The sequence below is a fragment of the Mustela lutreola genome, chromosome 10 (assembly GCF_030435805.1).
Source record: "Mustela lutreola isolate mMusLut2 chromosome 10, mMusLut2.pri, whole genome shotgun sequence".
Classification (NCBI taxonomy): Eukaryota; Metazoa; Chordata; class Mammalia; order Carnivora; family Mustelidae; genus Mustela; species Mustela lutreola.
Genome location: NC_081299.1, coordinates 13,071,354 through 13,090,032, shown reverse-complemented (window position 1 = coordinate 13,090,032; position 18,679 = coordinate 13,071,354). Strand labels below are relative to the sequence as shown.

The 18,679-nt window shown below is 58.2% G+C and overlaps 1 protein-coding gene across 2 annotated transcripts in view; it reads right to left on the bottom strand.

Annotated features, from left to right (window-relative positions):
- PAX7 (paired box 7) overlaps positions 1-18,679 on the bottom strand; it is a 94,879-nt gene that overhangs the window by 8,578 nt on the left and 67,622 nt on the right. The window lies entirely within an intron of this gene.

The window sequence follows — 18,679 nt, the reverse complement described above, 5'->3', positions numbered from 1 at the left end:
AAGAACCTGGCGTCGGTTCACAGATGTGTTCTACTTATTCCTTCAACAAACATGCACTGATGGTGACTGCAGCCCAAGGCCTCGGGCAGGGCCCTGGGTCTTCAGAGGAGGAAGAACCACAGTCCCTGCCCTCGGCAGGGGGGATGTTCTACATCTGGTGGAGGAGGCAGCAGGGAGCAGACCATCAGGATATGAAGTGGTGAGGAGCACGACAGAGTCCGTTCAGCGAGGGCTGTGGGAACCCAGGGAAGGGCCAGTCTGGTGGTCCAGGAAGGCTTCTGGAGGAGGTGACAGCGGCTGTCCAGCTCTCCAGGAGAGAGTGGGGAAAGGCAATGCAGGCCGCTAGGCGCCCCTCTGTGTGGAAGCACGGGGGTCCCGTGCCATCGCGGGAGATGATGGAGAGGCAGGCCCTTGTGCTGCCGACCCACAGGGCCCAGGACCCTGCTGGCCTCCTGGGGAAGCCACATGCCTTGTGGGAGGGAGGCTTCAGCTTCAGGTGGGAAGCTGAGCTGCTAACCCGCCCCGCAGGGAGCTGTAGCGGCAGGCTGTGTTCTCTGGTTGCCTCTCCAGAGAAGACAGCCTAGAGGCATCAGAGCAATGATCTTGTTGCTGACTGGATGCCTTCTGGAAACTTCTACCTTCTCCCCTGTGACTTGTCCCTACCAGAAACACTGAGGCAGGGCGGGCGTCGAGGGCATGGATGTGGAGTCCTCAGGCCAGGGACTGCCCCTGGTCTCCTCCACTGACAGCCTAAGGTGTCGCTTAGCAATGTGACTGCCCGCAGTCCTGAGGAAAAGAACATGACGACTGTCCCTAGTTCAGAGGGTGGCTGGGGGGCACGAGTTGGTGTCTGTGTGCCGAGGGCTTTGCGCCAGGCCAGCGCTCCTGGAGACAGGTCCCCAGCGTCCCCCGGCCTTGTCCTCCCTTTTTCCTTCCTTTCCTTCGTCTTGACATGAGCTCACACGGCTCTCCCGGTCCAGAGGCCTACCGAGGTGTGCGAGGCTGCGCCGTGAGGCCTCTTCCTCAGACGAAGTAACAGAGACCTTCAAAAGGCTAAGGCCTCTCCAGACCTCACCGCAAGCCTGTGGGGAGCAGCTCCCCACAGAGGCCTGAGCCCCTTCGCCTGACAGGGTCACAACTGACTCTCCAGGGGTGGGTCTGAGCGTCTGACCCCTTCAGAGGTCCACACTCCAGGGGCCGGCAGCAGGTCGTGCCCCGGGCAGCCGCTGCTCAGGGGCCCCTCGTGGCTAGGGCAGGAGCACAGCCTCTCCCTGACCCTTCCCTGGATGCTCCCGGCACAATCCCCTCACCCTGGGGCTCACCATCCTGGGTCCTTTCGCTCCCCTTTCCCCCAGAGCCAGAGTCAAGGGCACTGGGCCTGGGGAGGGCTGGTCTTTGCCTCCCCTACAGCTGTGGGGGGGATCTTGATGGTGTATCAGCCCCATCAACAAGGCAGACACGCAGGGATGGGGGCGCGAGAAGGGGAGGGTCCGGGCAGGTGTCTAGCTACTCTGGGCCATGGCCTGACCCGTGGAATTTCCTGAACTCACACTCTTCAGTGGGAGGGGTACAGGGAAGGTGGCAGGAAGGACCCCCCGAAGGGGTTGGTGGGGAAGGAGGCCTGAAAGTGTGGGCTGTGTTTGTTGCTTTCCGACTGTGCAGACGGGTTCTCTAGGGTCTGGGAGATTTGCTGTGTGTCTGGGAGGGATCTGAGGGCGAACTCAGGAATCTAGCATTTGCCAGGGGGCTAGGGGACCTGATTCCCTTCCATGTTACCCGTCAGGTGCCCAATCTAGACTCCACTTTCCATCTGATTTAAGAAAATCACCGCCCACTCCATGTCCACCCCCCACCACCACCGCCCCAATATAAGCGTTAACCCTGCTCTCCCCTGGAAGGAGGCCTGGACTCCAAAATTAGACTCAGAGGCTCAGGAAAAACACACAGACCCCATTTCCCATCCTTTAGGAGGATAACTGTGGGCACGGGGAGACTCTCGGGAGGGTCTTGCAGCTCTCGTGAGACCCCGGTTTAATCCTCCCTCCTGCGCACCGCCAACACACCAAGCCCACAAGAGATGATGGAATGCAAGGGGAGAAGCATGTTTTGGGATGGGCTGGGAGCTATGCACAGACGGTGCTCATCCTGGCAGACAGAGACCCACAGAGAACTGCCACAGATCTGACCACAGCATTCAAGAATGATCAGTGGCTCGGCACCTGGGTGGCTCAGTCGGTTAGGTGTCTGCCTTTGGCTCAGGTCGTGATCCCAGAGTCCTGGGATCCAGCCCCACATTGGGCTCCCTGCCTAGCGGGGAGTCTGCTTCCTCCTCTCTCAGTTGCTCCCCCAGCTTCTGCTCTCTCCTCTCTCTCTCTTGCTCTCAAATAAATAAATAAATAAAATCTTAAAAAAAAAAAAAAGATCAGTGGCTCCTCATTACCTCCCAGATAAACAGGACCAAGTCTTTTTGTGATCAGACCGCTACCTACCTGTTCTAACTCCTCCCTCTCTTCCTGCCTTACACATTGCGTCCTGGCTACCAAGTGATATGGGGTTTCCCGAAGACATCTGTCATTCATTCATTTATTCATTCAACAAACATTTCATAGAAGGCTACCATGTGCCAGGCTGCAGAGAGGGCTGGACCCACCTTTGCCCCACCAGCACAGACACTGTGCCTGCTACATACTAGGAACCCAGAAAAACCAGCTGAATTCATGGATATCACTTAACAAGTCTGTAGTGAGCACCTATTACGTGCCAGACGTTGAGCTGGGCATGGAGGATGCAGCAGTGAGCACCAGCTACTCCATGCCCTCGTGGAGCCAGCCTCTCCTGAAGGAGGCTGACAACAAACCAGTAAATACAGAATATAATTTCTGATGCTGAGAAGTGTTTATAGAGGAGAGACAAAGGGGATAAGTACAGTAGTCAGGCAAGAGCTCCCCAAGAAGTGCTATCCAGCAAGACCAGAAAGAGCCAACCAAAGGAGGATGTAGCAGAAAAGCTTTGCAGGCAGCGGAACCAGCAAGTGCAAAGGCCCTGGGGTGGGAGCATACCCAGCAGGTTTAAGAAATAGGAAGAAGGTCAATGCTGAGAGTGAAAATCCTGAGAGCTCCAAGGCCTCTTGGAGTTTGTCAGAAGGGGCTTGTGTGGTGCTCAGGGGCTGGGGCTGGGGGGCGCTCAGCACCAGCTTCAGGCCAGGGGAGATTTTTCCCGTAATGGGATTTGTTCAATGGGATTTGCCCCGGAACATCAAATCAAATCCACATCTGGGAGAGGTGTGAATGAGGATGCAAGGAGGCTGCACACTCTCTCCCACAGTTCCTGGCGGCCTCTGGATCAAAGGGCTGCCATTTCATCCCGTGCCTGGTCTCCAGGCATGGCAGTTTCCAAGCAAGTGGGACAGGACCCAGCTGAAGAGAGGTGGTAGCATTGACTCCTCGAGCAACCGAGCTATTATTCCCCCTATTATGCAGACAGGGAAATTAAGGCACAGGGAAGAGGAAAGGCACACCCCGGAGCACCAAGCCAGGAAGCGGCAGGGTTGGGATTTGAACCCGGGTCTTCCTGACCCGGAGCTGTGCTGCTTCCTACTAGGATGTGCCGGAGACAGTGGGGAGAGAGGCCCTTGACAACCTGGCAGTGGGGGGTGCTGAGGACCCAAGTGGCCCTCTGTGGCCCCAGGCTGGCCCCTGGACCCCTGGAAGCCCCTCTTCGCCGGCAGAAGCAGGAAGCTTGGGCCAGGGTTAGCGGCCCAGCCAAAGTCTGGGGCCTGCAAACTTTTGAACTTGAGGAAGTCCCAGTCTGATGCGGTAATCCACCCCCCTCAAGAATGCTCAGGCCTCTCCCCCGGTGGGTTTTACTTTTTTCCCCGGTGACCTTGCTTTCGCTAATGTATTACTTCTTGGTACGTTACCGTTACTAACTCAAAATCAATACCGACCTCCACATCTGTAAGGTTTTATCTGAAGGCAAATCTCCGGGCTGTCTGTCAGGCTGAGTGACAGCCGTCCCTTCCACGGGCCCCCACCCGCCGCAGCCCCCGCCCGCCCCCAGCCCCTTCCTCTCTCTCTGCTCTAAATCAGTCCCAGCCTCCACCAGACTAAATCAATAAGGGGCGGCCTCATCCCCCTTCCGCCGCTGGGGAGAGGCTTGCAGGTTTGGGGGGTGCGGGCTGCAGGAGCCCCGTGCCAGCCCCTCCTTCCACATCCTCCGCTCACCACCCCCTCCCCGGGACGCGGTGGCGCTCTCCCCTCCTTTAAAAGAAGGGGATGGGAAAAATGTAATTAAGTCCCTCCGCTCCTGAGCTGGCCCCAGGGCCTGGGACCGAGGAGGCTGAGCGGTGGGATCTGCACCCTCTGTGATAACCAAGCGCGCTTCGGGAGCGAGGCTGCAATTAGGGGATCGCCATCACGGGGGCTCCGTGGCAGGGTGCGGGGTGGGCGCCTGGGGACCGCGGAGGGACACAGAGGAGACAAGCAGGGGCAGGGATCACGCCTGCAGAGGTCAGGACAGTGGGACCTGGAGATGGGACCACGGCTGGGAGGTGGCCAAGGACCACCGGGACCTGTGTGAGCAGGTCAGGGCGCCCCCACCTCCGCAGGGCCAGGGGGGACCCCGAGGCCCCAGAGGGACTCAGCTATTTGCCGCCGGCCAGAACACCAGCACCAGCATCCGGGCTCCTCCGCGGGTGAGCTGGGACCCTTGGTGATTTCTTGAACCTTCTGTGCCTCAGTTTTCTCATCTGTACGATGGGCATGGCAAGAATTGTAGCTACCTATAGGGGCATTGTAACTGAGGAAATGCACCTGGAACGTTTCAGGCAGTGCCGGGCACTGGGGCCTGTTCTCAGCACAGGCTCGCACTGCCCCTCGGCTTTCACTTGGAGAAGGCAGGTGGCCTGAGCTTGACATCAACTGGAGGGCAGATTCCCGGAACTCCTCCCTGCCCTGACTGTGTCCTTCTCATCCCTTCACACAGTGGGAGCTTTCTGGGTGGAGAAGCCCTGCCCCCACACAGAAGGGCATGGGCCCTGACGGCCAGTCTGTGAAGTCTCCAGCAGAAGCTGAGGCCTGAAGGGGGTGATGACTTCCACTCCAGGAGAGTGTCACCACAGACCAATGGCACACCATCCCCCGGGGCTTACTGCCACTCCTCCTGCCCTCAGCCTGGAGAGAGGCTCCCTGAGCACTTTCATCTCCATTCCAACTCAGATCTCTGGGTCACTTCTGATTCTACAAGAGGTGAGGGAGGGGGGCATGTTTGGAAGGCAGCCTGTTCCCACCATCAGGGGAGAAGGCAAGGGCACAGATGGCCAGGAATGGAATGCAACGCTTGAACTTCATGGTCTATGTCTCTGTGAGCTGAGGGATTACCAGGGGCAGCCTAGCTCACAACGCACCCTGGTCCCCAAGGGCCTGGGGCCTGGAGTCCCTCCCTGGGTGCAGGTGGAGCTCACTGGGGTTGACTGAGGGCAGGGGAGGCGGGACACGGCTGCCCCATTGGGCTCTGTCTGCCCAGTTGCTGCCTCCCCACCTTGGCTGCCTGCTGGAATCAGCGGGGAAGTCTTTCAAAATGCCGACACAGTGGGGACAGGATGCCTGGATGGTTCAGTAGGTTAAGCCTCTGCCTTCAACTCAGGTCATGATCCCGGGGTCCTGGGATGGAGTCCCGCATCATCCGGCCCTCTGCTCAGCAGGGAGCCTGCTTCTCCCTCTACTTGCCTCTCCCTCTGCCTGCTGCTCTCCCTGCTTGTTCTCTCTCTCTCTGACAAATACATAAAATCTTAAAAAATAAATAAATAAAATGCCAATGCCAGGGGTGCCTGGATGGCTCAGATGGTTGGGTGTCCGCCATTGGCTCAGGTCATGCTCTTGGGGTCCTGGGATGGAGCCCTGCATCAGGGCCCCCTGCTCAGCAGGGAGCCTGCTTTTCACTCTCCCTCTGCCCCTTCCCCACCTCGTGCTGCCTCTCTCCCTCTCTCTCCTCTCTCTCAAATAAATAAAATCTTAAAAAAAAAAAAATATATATATATATATATACACATAATGCCGCTGCCAGGATCTCTTACCCTGGAGATGCTGATTAGTTGGTCTAAGGGTCTGGACATCAGGAGCGTTTAAAGCCTGCTGCCCCTGCTGCCCCTGGTGATTCTAATGCGAAGCCAAGTTTGCGAGCCACTGCTTTCAAATCATTGTTATTACCGCTACACACACATAGTAATGACGGCAAGTCCTCACCCACGTGGAGAAGACATGGGCGCGCACACCAAACACACTGACACGCGTGCTGACTGCACACGGCCTTAGGCAGACACACCAACACGAACACACAAAGAATGATACACATGAAAAAGTGTGCATACGCACACAGCTGGGTCACAGCCCGTCACATGTGTCACAGACCCACACGCAAACACGCACACACGTTCACACACACTGCAACCTCACAACACAATCGCCAGCTCACGGAGGCAAGCCTACGAGCCTATGTTCACCTTACCGCAGCCTCCAGTGGACCCCCCAGGCACACATCACACAAACACACCCCCCAGCCTGTCCCACCGCCGGGCCCCAGCTCCTCACTGGGATTAGTGCAAGCGAGAAATCACCCACCCAGGCAGCCAAGCACCTCCCTGCTCCCCCTCTCTCCTGCTCCCGTCTTGCTAAGAGGATCGGCCCCCTCCCCTCTCCCTGCCCCCTGTGGACAGCGGTAATGGGCTTCGGGTGCTGACTTTGAGCTTCCAAACAAGATTTCCTGCCAGCCTCCCCATCCCCGCCCCCCCTTCGCCTTCCATCTCTCTGCCTATGGCCCTCACCCTCCCTTCACTGTGAGCATCTCAACCAGGAGAGCTGGTGCCCCGCCTGCCCGGCCCGCTCCCCTGCCCCCGCCACGCACCCCCTGACCCCAGCCTCTCTCCTGCACCACCACCAGCCTTCCGCGAATGCTTTTCTAAGCCTGGTTACTGCCATTTTCTGGCCCAGCACAGCACCTTACTGTTTCCGAAGCACTTCCCTTCAAGCCTCCAACCTTTCCAGATGAGGGACAGGCTTAGGGGCTCACTGAGAGTCACCTGGGGGAGTGGCATCAGTGCGGCAAGAACCTTCAACGCCTGACTTCTAGTCCAATACTCTGGTCCTGCGCCCAACTCAGGTCTTCTTTTACCATAGACAGCTCTAGGTCATTCTTGGGTCCGTGTGTGTGCGTGTGCGCATGTGTGCCTGTGCCTGTGTGTGTGTATGTGTACAGTGTGGGTGTACATGGGGATATCACATGTGGGAATATTGCATGTGTGTCAGAATATTATGTGTGTGCACACATGCGTGTGCATGAGAGGACTGTGAATGAATATATGAACTTTGTGTGTGTGTGTGTGTGTGTGAGTCTACATGTGGGTCAGTATTGCACGTGTGTGTGTGTGTGTGTGTGTTCAAATATGTGTCCTGGGTGCCCCCTCTATCTGGTCTCCCCAAGGGAGGGTATACCCCAGGGCTGGGGATTCAGCGGGTCACTGACTGCTGTCTCTGACCGGAGGGGAACTCCCCAGCCCCAGACTCCTCTGGGTTCTCTCTCCCTCCCACGTAAAAGCCCAACACAGCTGACCTGAAAAGACCAGGAGAGAGGGTCTGTCTGTTTGCAGAGGGAGGCAGGGAGAGTAAACTCCGCAGAGAAAGTCTTCAGCCTACGCTTGGGTAAGAAGTCCCAGAGTACGGAGGAAGATGAAGGAAGGCTAAGCTGGAAAGTCTTAGGCTTGGGCCTCATCCAGAGGGATGCTGCCAGCCTTGCGGTGGCACTGACCCTGATTCTAACCCTGACCTGGATTTAGCCAGGAGCGGCTGGGGGCAGACTTGCTGTCCTAGTCCCAGTGCCTGGCATGTAGTAGATGTCCAACTAATATTGACTGAGTGAATGAATGAATGAATGAACGAATGAATTTATCTGTCTTCCCCAGCACAGGGCCTGGCATGGAGTTCCACGAATGAAAAGAAGAAATGGAGGGGTCTTGTGGCACATTCACACCCGGCTCCTCCCCTCCATGGATTTCAGAGCCCCCTCCCCACCCTGGGGGTCCTTCGGGCCCAGCGAAAGACTAAAAGTAGGGGGGATGGACTGAATGACTCCCATGCATTGTCTAAGAAGTTAAAGATACTCTTTTTGTAACACATACACACACACACGCGTGCGCGTGCACGCCCGGACATCTCCAATGTTTGCTCTACGAGATGTTAATCTCCAAAATCTGGAAACATCTAGAAATATCTGGAAGCCCTGGAGAGGGGCTGGCTTTGGCATCCCCTCCCTGGATGGTTCCTGAGTAAGGTATCCAAGCCAGGATGGCTGGGGACTCCTGGCTGCCGGCGGGGGTGGGAGCTAGTGGGGTGGGGTGCAGCGGGATCCGGGGACCATCTCTGATGGGGCGATAATGGCGGAGGGGGATTAGAGCAACCGCTCTGAGCGGTGGCGGGGCTGGAATAGGAAGGGGCCGATCGCCGGGAAAGATATGACTATTTAAAGATAATGATTGCATAAATTTAATTAGCACAGTTTCACGCGGCAAATGGCCGTTTTGTAATTAATGTATCTGGCCTTACTAAGCATGAAAGATCCCATCTCCTCCCCCTCCCCTCCCGCTCCCCCTCCTCTGCAGCCCTAATGAAAGACAGAGAGCAAGTGACAGAAACAGTTCCTCCGTCAGTGGTTCCGCAGCTCCAGGTGTCAGGGGCGTAATTGGCTGAGCCGAGGGGAGGGGGGTGGGAGGGGGCTGGGGGGGGGCGCGAAGGGGGCCTCCTGGACTCTGGGTCCAGGTTGGGAAAGGAGGGGAAGGAGGAGGCCTAGGCTCTGGGCCCCCCTGGCGTGGGGGATGCTCCCCCTTGGTAATTGCCGGAGACGAGGACACAGATTGGCCGTGGCAGGGAGTGAGTGCTGGCAGGGAGGCCTCGTTAGTACCTGGGCAGACAAGCTGGCACATATCACAATGCGTTAAGGACTCCCAGCCGTGATAGCTCAGGCCCGGCGTCCCCTCTCCAAGGAGCCAAGTCCCCGGAGCAGAATGACCAAATGCCTCCCCACCCCCACCCAACCCCGTTATTGAGAGGCTCAAAAGGAAAACTAATCATTAGCTTTCTTTATGAAGCACCTACTGTGTGCCAAGCACCTACTATGGGCAGGCAGCTCTGCCGTTCACCCCTTAAACCTACAGCGGGAAGGATGGGTATTTTCATCTTCCTGAAATTGGAATGCATTTTACCACCTGTCTTGCTGGGGCTGTCCCAGCAGCCAGGTAGCATCCGTGTCCCGCAGCAGTGACCACGGAGCTGCGTGTGAAGGTTTTCACGATGCCTTCTGATAAGATCAAGGATGGGCCAACATCGAATTGTCTTAGGTTCAAGGAAATAAGGGTATCAGCTGTTCCAGGTTCTAGGTCAGGAAACTGAGTCTTGGGGAAGAGAATTACTTCTCTGCAGTCTACACAATGAGTGAGTGCCGGACTGGGATCTGAACTCAGAAGGTATAATGCTGAAGATGATTTTCCCTCTAGCATCTACCTAAAAAACCCACTGCAGGGCGGGCTCGGAATCCTTCCTTCCCCCGTGATGCCATTCCCGGCGGGCTGGCAAAGATGCTTGGCTGACTCTGTAGGAAAGCCTCTTTGTTAGGTGCGGATAGGGATCAGTCGTGGTGACGTCCTTCAGATTCAGAACAGCCTGGTTTTCCTGGAGGATGACCAGGTAACAGAACGGAGAGGGTTCCTGCTGGTCTGCCCCTTACCCTCGCGCTGTGACCGTCTCGGGGCTGTGTGCACACCCACCTCTCCGACAAGGCCCCTCCACCGTCTTCACCCGCCGGCCTCTGCCAGGTTCGGCCACCAGCCCCTGCCCGGTTTTCTCGGGGTGCGGGGAGGCCCCAAGCCAGCCTAGGCCGGGTGGAACAGGGCCCAGCCAGCCCTCTCCTGGACCAAATTCAATTTCAAAGCTTAATGAGTTTGCAGAGGAGCCGGGTGAGCTCGTTGACGCTACTCTTTGCCGGCTGGGTGGTTCCCGGCCGGGCCACCGAGCGCGCAGCGGCCCGAGCAGGGAGAGCCCTGGGCTCCATCGACGGTGGCGGGGGCACAGAGCGAGTGAAAAATGTCAGAGCAAATTGTTCTTGACAGCGTTAATATCTGCACCTCATAGCAATAATTACATGTAAATAAATAGCAAAATCACAGTCAGCTGGAGGCAGCTTGGGGAGGACAGACGCGGCTAAGGACCAGCTGGGGACCCGAATGCATTGCTCCAACCCTTTCTTCCCTCCTTCGAGTCTCTGCTCCCCCCCTCGCCCGCAACCAGATCCTTGCTGCAGCACGGAACAGAGACCTCAAGTTCCTGGCCACTTGTATTAAAAATGGGAGGGAAAAAAGAACACGTTTGGACCCCCCCCCCCATGGCTCACCCTGTTCTCATCCAGCTGTGGGGGGACAGCTGGAACAAGCATCCTCCCCGCCTCTTCCTCTCCTCTCTCTCCGAGCATGTCCCTCCACCTGCGGGTCTCTTAGAGAGACTCGCCTCGGAAACCCACATCCCTGCCCTGACCCCTGTCCCGGGCACCGTGCTGGCCGTCTCCTGGCCTTGACCTCCGCACAGCTGCCCCGACCCAGGTCCTCCTTCTGCACTCTCTGCTTCTCCGATCCAATCACTTTCTCGGTCACCCAGACCCCACACGTTCCCCAGCCTCTTCGCCTCCCCGGCCAGCCCGACAGTCCTGCTGCTGAGCAACAACACGCACCACATGAAAGTCACCAGCCGAACGTGGTGCAGTGTCCTGACACGACCTTACTTTACGGCCCCATTGTGACCAACAAATATGGCGGTGCCGTGGCCAAGAACCCAAAAGGCGCGTGCGTGTCTGTGTCGCAGGTCTGTGTCCCCAGGGCCCCGAGAGTACACACTCAACCCGTAGCAGGGGGACTTTGAGAGGAGCTGAGAAGCCCAGTGTGCGACCAGAGTCACCTCTTGCTATCCCACTGGTTGGCTTCTGTGCTTCTGTCTGCAAAAGCAAGGACCAGTCTTACCCACGTCTGGGTTCACAGTCCTTAGCAAAAGGCTCCCCGGAGGTGTTTGGGGGACCAGGAAAAGAAACCAAAAGGAAGTGGAAGGGCTGAGACAGGAGAGGAAGGAAGGAAGAGGCTAGGAAGGTGGGAAGGGGGGAGAAGGGAGGAAGCGGCTGCCCAGGCACCTGACACTCTGCAGATGAGCCCAGGTGTACCGCAGTGGCTGGCCTGAATCCAGGGTTCCATCGCTCCCCTCCCCAGAGAGACCCACGGGCCTGTCCTCCAGGGACCCAGGCTCCCTCCTACTTCCTGTCTGCACTGTAGAGAGTTCCCCTGTCTGAGCTCCGCTGCCCCAGGAGAAGGAGCGCGGAGGGCCCTCCAGCGCCGTCCGTGCCCGGCCTGCCTCGCCTGCGCAGGGCAGGGAACGCAGGCTCCATTCTTCACGAAACAAATATCTTCTCCAGAGCAGCCCCGCGTCCCACACTGTCTTATTTAGTTCACCGACTAATCCACTTATCGAGGATAAAGCGCCTGTGAATCCCCATTTGATAAAGGCAGTCACAAAATTAGCAAAAACGTGCCCACGGCTCCGACGTACCAAACAAACAAGAGGCTGGGGACGGCTGCGGAGAGATGTTGTCTCTCTCTGGTCCCCGGGCCCCCGCAGAGATGCGGGAAGAGATAGCAGCTTTCTCACGGGGCGCTGCAGGCTGGGAAGGCGATGCCACGGGTTATTTGGGAAGGGGGCTGGGCAAGTGGGGAAAGGAGCTGGAATGGGGTCCCGGCTCCCTCCGACACTGCGTGCACCCCAGTGCCAGGCCGGGGCCCCAGCTCCCAGTACGGCCCAACTCCATGACCCTGTGCCCATCACACCTCCAAATACCACTGCTCAGCATCCTGGCTGACGGCCCTTCATGGCTTTCACTCTATCTGGACAGCGTTCCAAGCCTTGCATGTGTTAACTAATTCCTCTGCTCCTCACTACACCCCTGGGAGATCGGTACCCACGTTTTATAGAGCAGGAAACCAAGGCACAGAGAGGTCAAGTCACTTGCTCAAGAACACACAGCTGCTAGCTACTGCCTCCAGCTGGAGAGTTATTATCGAAAACTCTTCCACTCAACCCTGGCCAATTCAAACTTAGTCTCCATCTCTGACTATGGTCCTCAACCCTGACAGCAGTCCGACCACCTGGCTGTACCCGCCCCATGATTCATGGCCCCTTCCCCTGCCACAGCAAACAGCCTTCAAGTTGCTGAAGCCTGGATGCCCCCTCCAAAATCTGACAATGCCAAATTCAACTCTCTGTGCCTCTGTCCGAGTCAATGTTATTCTTTGCCCCACGTCCACCATTAGCGACTGTGGCATCTAGCAGAGCCCAGAAGTCTCCCCGTGTCGCCCCAAGGGGCTCCAAGCCCTTCGAGGACACTACCTCCTCTCGACCACAGCAGCTGGGTTGTTAATGCCATCACACAGATGGGAAAACAGAGACATGAATAAAACCTCAGCCTGAGCCAACCGACCCGTCTGAGCGTGGCTTCGAGGAAGGGATCTTTTCTCTGCTCTTGGTGGCTGGAGAAGGTGCAGGAAGAGGAAGGCACAAGGAGAGGCTTCTGGAAGGCTCAGTCCCTGTGCTGCCCACACAGCCGCTGGCTTGGGGAGGAGGGGCTGGTCTCTGGCCTGGGGGGTGTGGGGACATTAATCACAGGGAGCACCTGTGGTGGGGGGCATCTGGAACTAAAAGGAAACACTTGTCAGAAGGGCAGGACTTCTTAACCCAAGGCTCTGGGGGCTCTGAGACCAACCACTGCCCCGCCAGGAGGCCAGGGCCAGGAGCAGGGCATCTGGGGGTCAGGCCCGGGCAGCCCCCTTTGCTTGGGAAAAGGTGCTGCCATGGACACCCGGCCTGCTGAGGGGAGGAGGGAGCACAGAGCAGCAGGCTACGTCAGGGCATGAAGACCCCTTTCTGCTGCTGCTGCCTTCCTGCAGGAGGACGGAGCCAAGGGCACACAGCCGGGAGGTGGTGAGGCTGCGGCTCCTGCTGCTGCGGCTCCTGCTGCAGAGCCCGCTGTATCTCCCTCAAACCCTCTCTCTCTCCGTGTGCCCCCTCCAGCTTCGGGGGCCCCCTCCTGTCTCAGCTCCCGGTCCCCACCCCACTTCTGTAAGTACGTGTCCCTCCAGTTGGGCCCCCGAGTAGCCATCGGGCCCTGCTTGCTGGCCTGTGTGCTCTTTGTCTTCCTGCCCCCGTCCCTGCCCCTGTCTGCACGCCCCTCCCCGCATAGCTCTGTCTCTCCATTTTTCCTTCTCTCCCCCCTGTTTCTGTCTCTCACAGTCTCTGAGTGTCTCTCTCTTCCTGTTTCTATGCCTCCATGGGCTTCTCCCCCAGACTCTCTTTATCTCCCCCTACCTCTCTCCCTCTCTCCCCGTGCCCCCCCCCCCTCCCCCCGGCTGCTGCTCCGTTTCCCTGAAGCAGCTTAGACCCTGTCTCTCTCTACGGGTCTGCTGGTGTCTCTCTGCCTTTCACTCCTGCATACCTCCAGCAGGAGGCGCCTCCCGCATCCACCTGGAGCTTCCTCGCCAGACCTGAGCCCACCCCGCCCCGCCCCACCCCGGGGGGGGCCAGGCTCACACCCTGGCCCAGCTGGCTGTCACCATAGCATAGGACTGCCCGGCCAGGGGAACACTCAGGCCACCTCCCCCGCTCCCCTGCTTCTCCTCTAGGCCTTCCCTGCAAGGCCCCTCCCTTCTCTTGCCTCTGCTGTCCAGGGCGGTCCACTGAGTCACTGTAGGGAGCTCACGGGGATTCTGAGGGCCGGGCAGTTGCACAGGCCCCTTCAGCCAGCGCTTCTCAAACTTTCCTGAATCCCCTGGGAACTTGAAATCCAGACCAGACCCAGAGCAGCCAGGGTCTAGTCCAGCCTCTGCCTGTCCTGGCAGCCCAGCACAGAGGGGAGTTTCCTCTCTGCCATCTGGCAGATCTGGGCTTTGGATGCCAACGTTATCCCTTGTTCTTGACCTTGACCTTTGGCTCTCTGAGTATGCAAAATGGGCCTGACGATTCCAGGCCCTCAGGATTCAGTGAAGATCAAATCATGGAACAGGGCAGAGGTACTCATGGATATCCAGGTTCTAAACAAATCGATGATGTCATTGCCGTCACTATGGACAGTATCAGAGCTGAAAGAGCCACCCTGTTCCTGCTCCTTCGGGAGCCAAAGCAGGGAGGGACCCCATTTGGGACAGCTGCTTCCTCCCTAGAGAGGAAGCATGGAATCAGCTGGGTTTGAGGTCAGCATCCAGGGGACCTGGGGGAGGACATGGGGAGTTAGGGGAGCGGGAGCTGGGGTGGGAGCACTATCTGTGGTGGTGAAGGGAAGGTAGGCCCTGTGGGAGGCTCAGGAACTTCTGCCTTGGGCATCATGTCTCAATTGCAGCCTGGATGTGCCCCCTTTGTATAAGACACTTGACAGCGGCCCTTATAGGACCTCTACCCTCCAACCTCGAACATCAGACCCACTGTCTGGAGAGAGGAGTGCATGCTGAGCCCTCATACTCTTGCTGGTCCCCAAGAGACCATCAGGATGGAGGGACAGGAGCTGGGCAGGGGTGGGTCTTCCTCACACATCTCACCCCGCTTTCCTCTTCTGGTGCTCCACACTCCAGATTTCCCAGGGCTTTGTGTCAAAGTGGGGATAGCCCATGGCACCGGGAGCAGAGGCAGAGCTGAAGGCAAGGCTGTCCGTCCAGCCACTGGCACACCGACTCGTGCCCTCTGAAAAGCCTTGTTAATCCCTGAGTCCTTCTAGGCAGTGAAAAAGGTGCAGGGCCGCCGTGGGTGTCTGTCCTCATAAGAGGAGGCACTGGGTCGAGTTCACTCTTTCTAGGATGCTTTCTGCCTTGGACCCTGCTGGAAAGGGACACTGCTGGAAAGGATCTAAACAGTTCAGTTCAGACAGACCCTACCCTGAGGTCACTTCCTAAAGAAAGGGGAGGTCAAGGCGCTCCTGAAGCTGACAGGGGGGCCAAAGCTTGCTAATCCAGTGCTTTGATAATCCAGGCCGCCTTTGATGGTGTCTTTGAAAATACGGATTCTCCTGTTCCCCATGCAGACCTAGGGCATCAACCAAACGGGGTGGAGCCTGGATTTAGATTTTTACAGGCATTCCAGATCATTCTGATGCACAGGCTTGGGGAACAACAGTCTCTACTGAATCCCCGACACCAGATTCTCCAGCTGAACCCCCCCAGAAACAGGGCGCTCAGGGCTTTACGACATCACCCCTTCCACGCCAGCTTGGATGTGGACATCCTGGGCTGAATTCTGCCTCCCCATGACCTCCATGCCCTGCCACCAATGGGAACCTGCTGGTTCTCTTGCCCCGCAAAAGACAGCTTTGTGGAGGTTTCTGGTAGAATGGTGGAGGTTCCCTTCTGGTTTACTTTACAAAATCTGACCTCCCGGACCTCCAAGTGGGACCGCAGCTTGCCAAGGAAGGTGGCTGGAATCACAGCTGAAACCCTCCAGGTAGTCTGTCCGGCTCAGCCAGCCCAGAGGAAGAGATTTCCCTTGTAGGGGAATTGGGGGGGGGGGGCTGTCACAGATACCCCTCTGCCCCCATTCCTCGTCTTGTCTGGGGCATCCCCTTCTCGCCAGAAGCTTTAGGCTTCTGGCTTGTTTGCTTGTCTCTTGCAGAACTAGCTGGAAGGAAGGTCCTCGAATGCAGAGGCCACGGAGCTGGGCAAAGAACAAATGGTCAGGGTGTCCAGCCATGCCCACAGCTGTTTGCTGGATCCCTATTGTGTGCTAGGTTTTGTGGTGGAGACATGGGCCACCAGGATAACCTGGTCCTGGCTTTAGGGGGAGATGGCAGTACCCAGAAAGTTAGAATTCAGAGCCAAAACTGCTACTGTGGAAGGGGGTGTGGCCACCCAGACTGGAGGGTCCGGAAGGTTTCTCAGAGGAAGTGGCCTCTGGGCTGAGACGAGACAGATGAGTGGGGGGTTGGCTAAGAGAAGGAGGGAGGCTGAGCATGTTCCTGGGGAGGGAAGGGCAAGCGCACTGGCGCAAGGGGACCGAATGAATGCACGGGGACTGGGGGAGGAGCCCTGGCCCCGCTGAGGAACTGCGTTTCTGCCTGCCTCTCTCCGTCTCTCCGGAGCGCCAGCCTGGCCCCCGGCTCGCCCACTGTCGCCGCCCGGCCCCTGGGCCACCACCGTGCGCACCTGGCCGGACCGCGGGCCGGACGGACTGCGCGCGTTCCGGGGGCGGCCGGGCTCGCGCTGCTCCCCGGTCCCGGGCCCGGGCAGCAGGAATTAAGCAGGCCGCCGAGCCCGAGCGCGTCCTTATCTCGGGGAGACAGTTGTTGGGAATCACTTTGACTGAGTGGTTTTGTCTCCCCGCATTTTCCACTGTCAGGCGGCCTCGGGCCATGGATCAAAGGCGCGGCGGCGGCAGCGGCGGCAGAGCGCAGGGAGGGGAGGGCGGGCGCGCGGATCCGGCCGATCCCTCGCCGACCGCCCCCCCCCCGTCCCCGCCCAGACTCAGCACCCCCTCTCCCAGCCAGGAACCGCGCCCAGCCCCCGCCCGGAGCCTCACCCCTTCCCACCCAGGGTCGTGAGCCTGCGAGGTCCGTCGGAGAGGGGAGGTTGGGAAAGGAGAAATGGGGGGTGGGGGGAGCGGGGGCTGGAGACACAGCGGAATGAGCGAGGGAGTGGAGGAAAACGAGAGATTAGGGGAAAGAGAAGGGAGAGCGGGACTGGGTTTGTGGAGAGAAGGGAGGAGCGAAGAATGGGGTCTAAGAGCAGTCTGGATGGAGGTCCGGTGAGGGATGGGGGCAGGGAGGGCTGGGGAGCTGGAGCCAGGCGTGGGGGAGGCGGAGAAACAGAGGGAAGTGTCCAGGAGAGACCCAGGTTCGTTTCCCATCAGCTGGGACCAAGAGAAAGTTCTGGGCTGAAGATTGGGGTTGGGACGTGGAGGCAAGACTGGCTGGAGACAGAAAGGGGGGGGGGGCATGACTGTCTGGGCTGGGACTGTGGGGGCGGGGGGGGGGGAGTCTGTCATCCTAAAGAAAGTGCTGTCCTTCATCACTCACAAGGAAACAGGTGCTGAGTGCAAGTGACTGAGCGAGGCCGCACAGGAATGGGGATGGCGCTCAGGCTTGACCTCCCAAAGTCGCCAGCGGTGCCTGGGAGACACGGGTCTGGATCTCAGATGCTCCCAGGAGCCCCAGGGGAGGATGTTCTCTGCCTGTTTCCTCTCCATCAGCCGTTATCCTACAGCCGAACTCCCCGGGATGGCTCAGAACACCTGTCCCCACTCCCAAAAGTGTTGGAGAAAAGTTCACAGCTGGGGAGAGGGCCAGGAGAGAGGAGGGGCTGCTGGGGAGGGTCCACAGGGAGGGGGACCCTGGGGCTGAGGTTGGGGCAGGGCAGATGCCTAGACAAGGAGGCAGGAAGGAGCAGGGGAACTTCAGGGCACCGGGGGAACATTATTTCTGCAACAGGATGTCTGGGGCCTGGCCCTGCCCCAACTCACTGTGTGGCCTTGGAGCCCCATCTGCAAATAGCTACCCCGAAGTGTGCCAGATGCCAACACACTTTGCAGATCTCAATGTGCTCATTCCTCGGACCACTCTATTAGATGGGAACAACCGCTAGCCCCAACTGACGGCAGGGGAAACTGAGGCAGAGCAGACTCTCCTTGGAATCACGCAGGTAGGAAGTGACAGTGCTAGAGACTGGGACCAGGTGCAGGGACCCCAGAGCCCACGTTTTGATACCCCTGCTCTCTTTCCTCTTAGGGCACTGGGAATAACGACAATGAAAACTCACCAGCAAGTGGGAAACAGACCGTTCTCATGACATGTGCCAGGTGAGAGCATGGTCTCTGGGGCCGGACGGGCAGGGTTCAAGTCCCCGGCTTGCCACTTGTTAGTGATTTGGCTCAGGCAAATGATTTAAACTGCTTGGTTTCTCTGTACCCCCCCCCCCATTTAGGAGGCCCTCCCCCTCCAAAGGAGATGGTGCAAAAAGATTAAATGAGCTGATCCCACGTGAGGGGCTATGTAAGTGCTCTGGAAAAGGAACAGTTCTTTTTACCTACTATTGTCTAGTAATACAAGCACTTTCAATGCAGCGGTAAAATGTGACAAATGCACAGGGAAAGCACAACTAACCCACCATGAGGGGGTGAGCAAAGGTCCTGGAAGTTGGCCAAGCCTTAAGGAATAAGCGGGAGCAGTTTCGAGATGACAGGGTAGGGGAGGAGGAGTCCCAGTAGAGAGAGACACAGCAGAGAGACGCAGGAGGAGTCCCGGCGGGCACAACATCCTAGGGGCAGGGGACGGTGTGACTCTTTGGAGACCCTCCCTCCCAGGACCCGCTGCGTGTTCTAGCTGGGGAACTGCCCCGCCTCCCAGGTCCAGTCACTGGCCATCCTGGCGGCCTCGTTCCCACTGGGGACCCCAGGGACTGGCCTGGAGCCACTCGGCGCATCTGCCTGCTGTATTAATTGCTAATCTCCCTCATTTTCTTCCCCTCTATCTGCTGGGACTGTCTCATTCCAAGCCCCCGTGCTAATCACAAAGAAGGACAAATCCTCTATCTGCATTCTTTCCCACCCAACCGGGCAGCTCTGGGAGGCTAAAG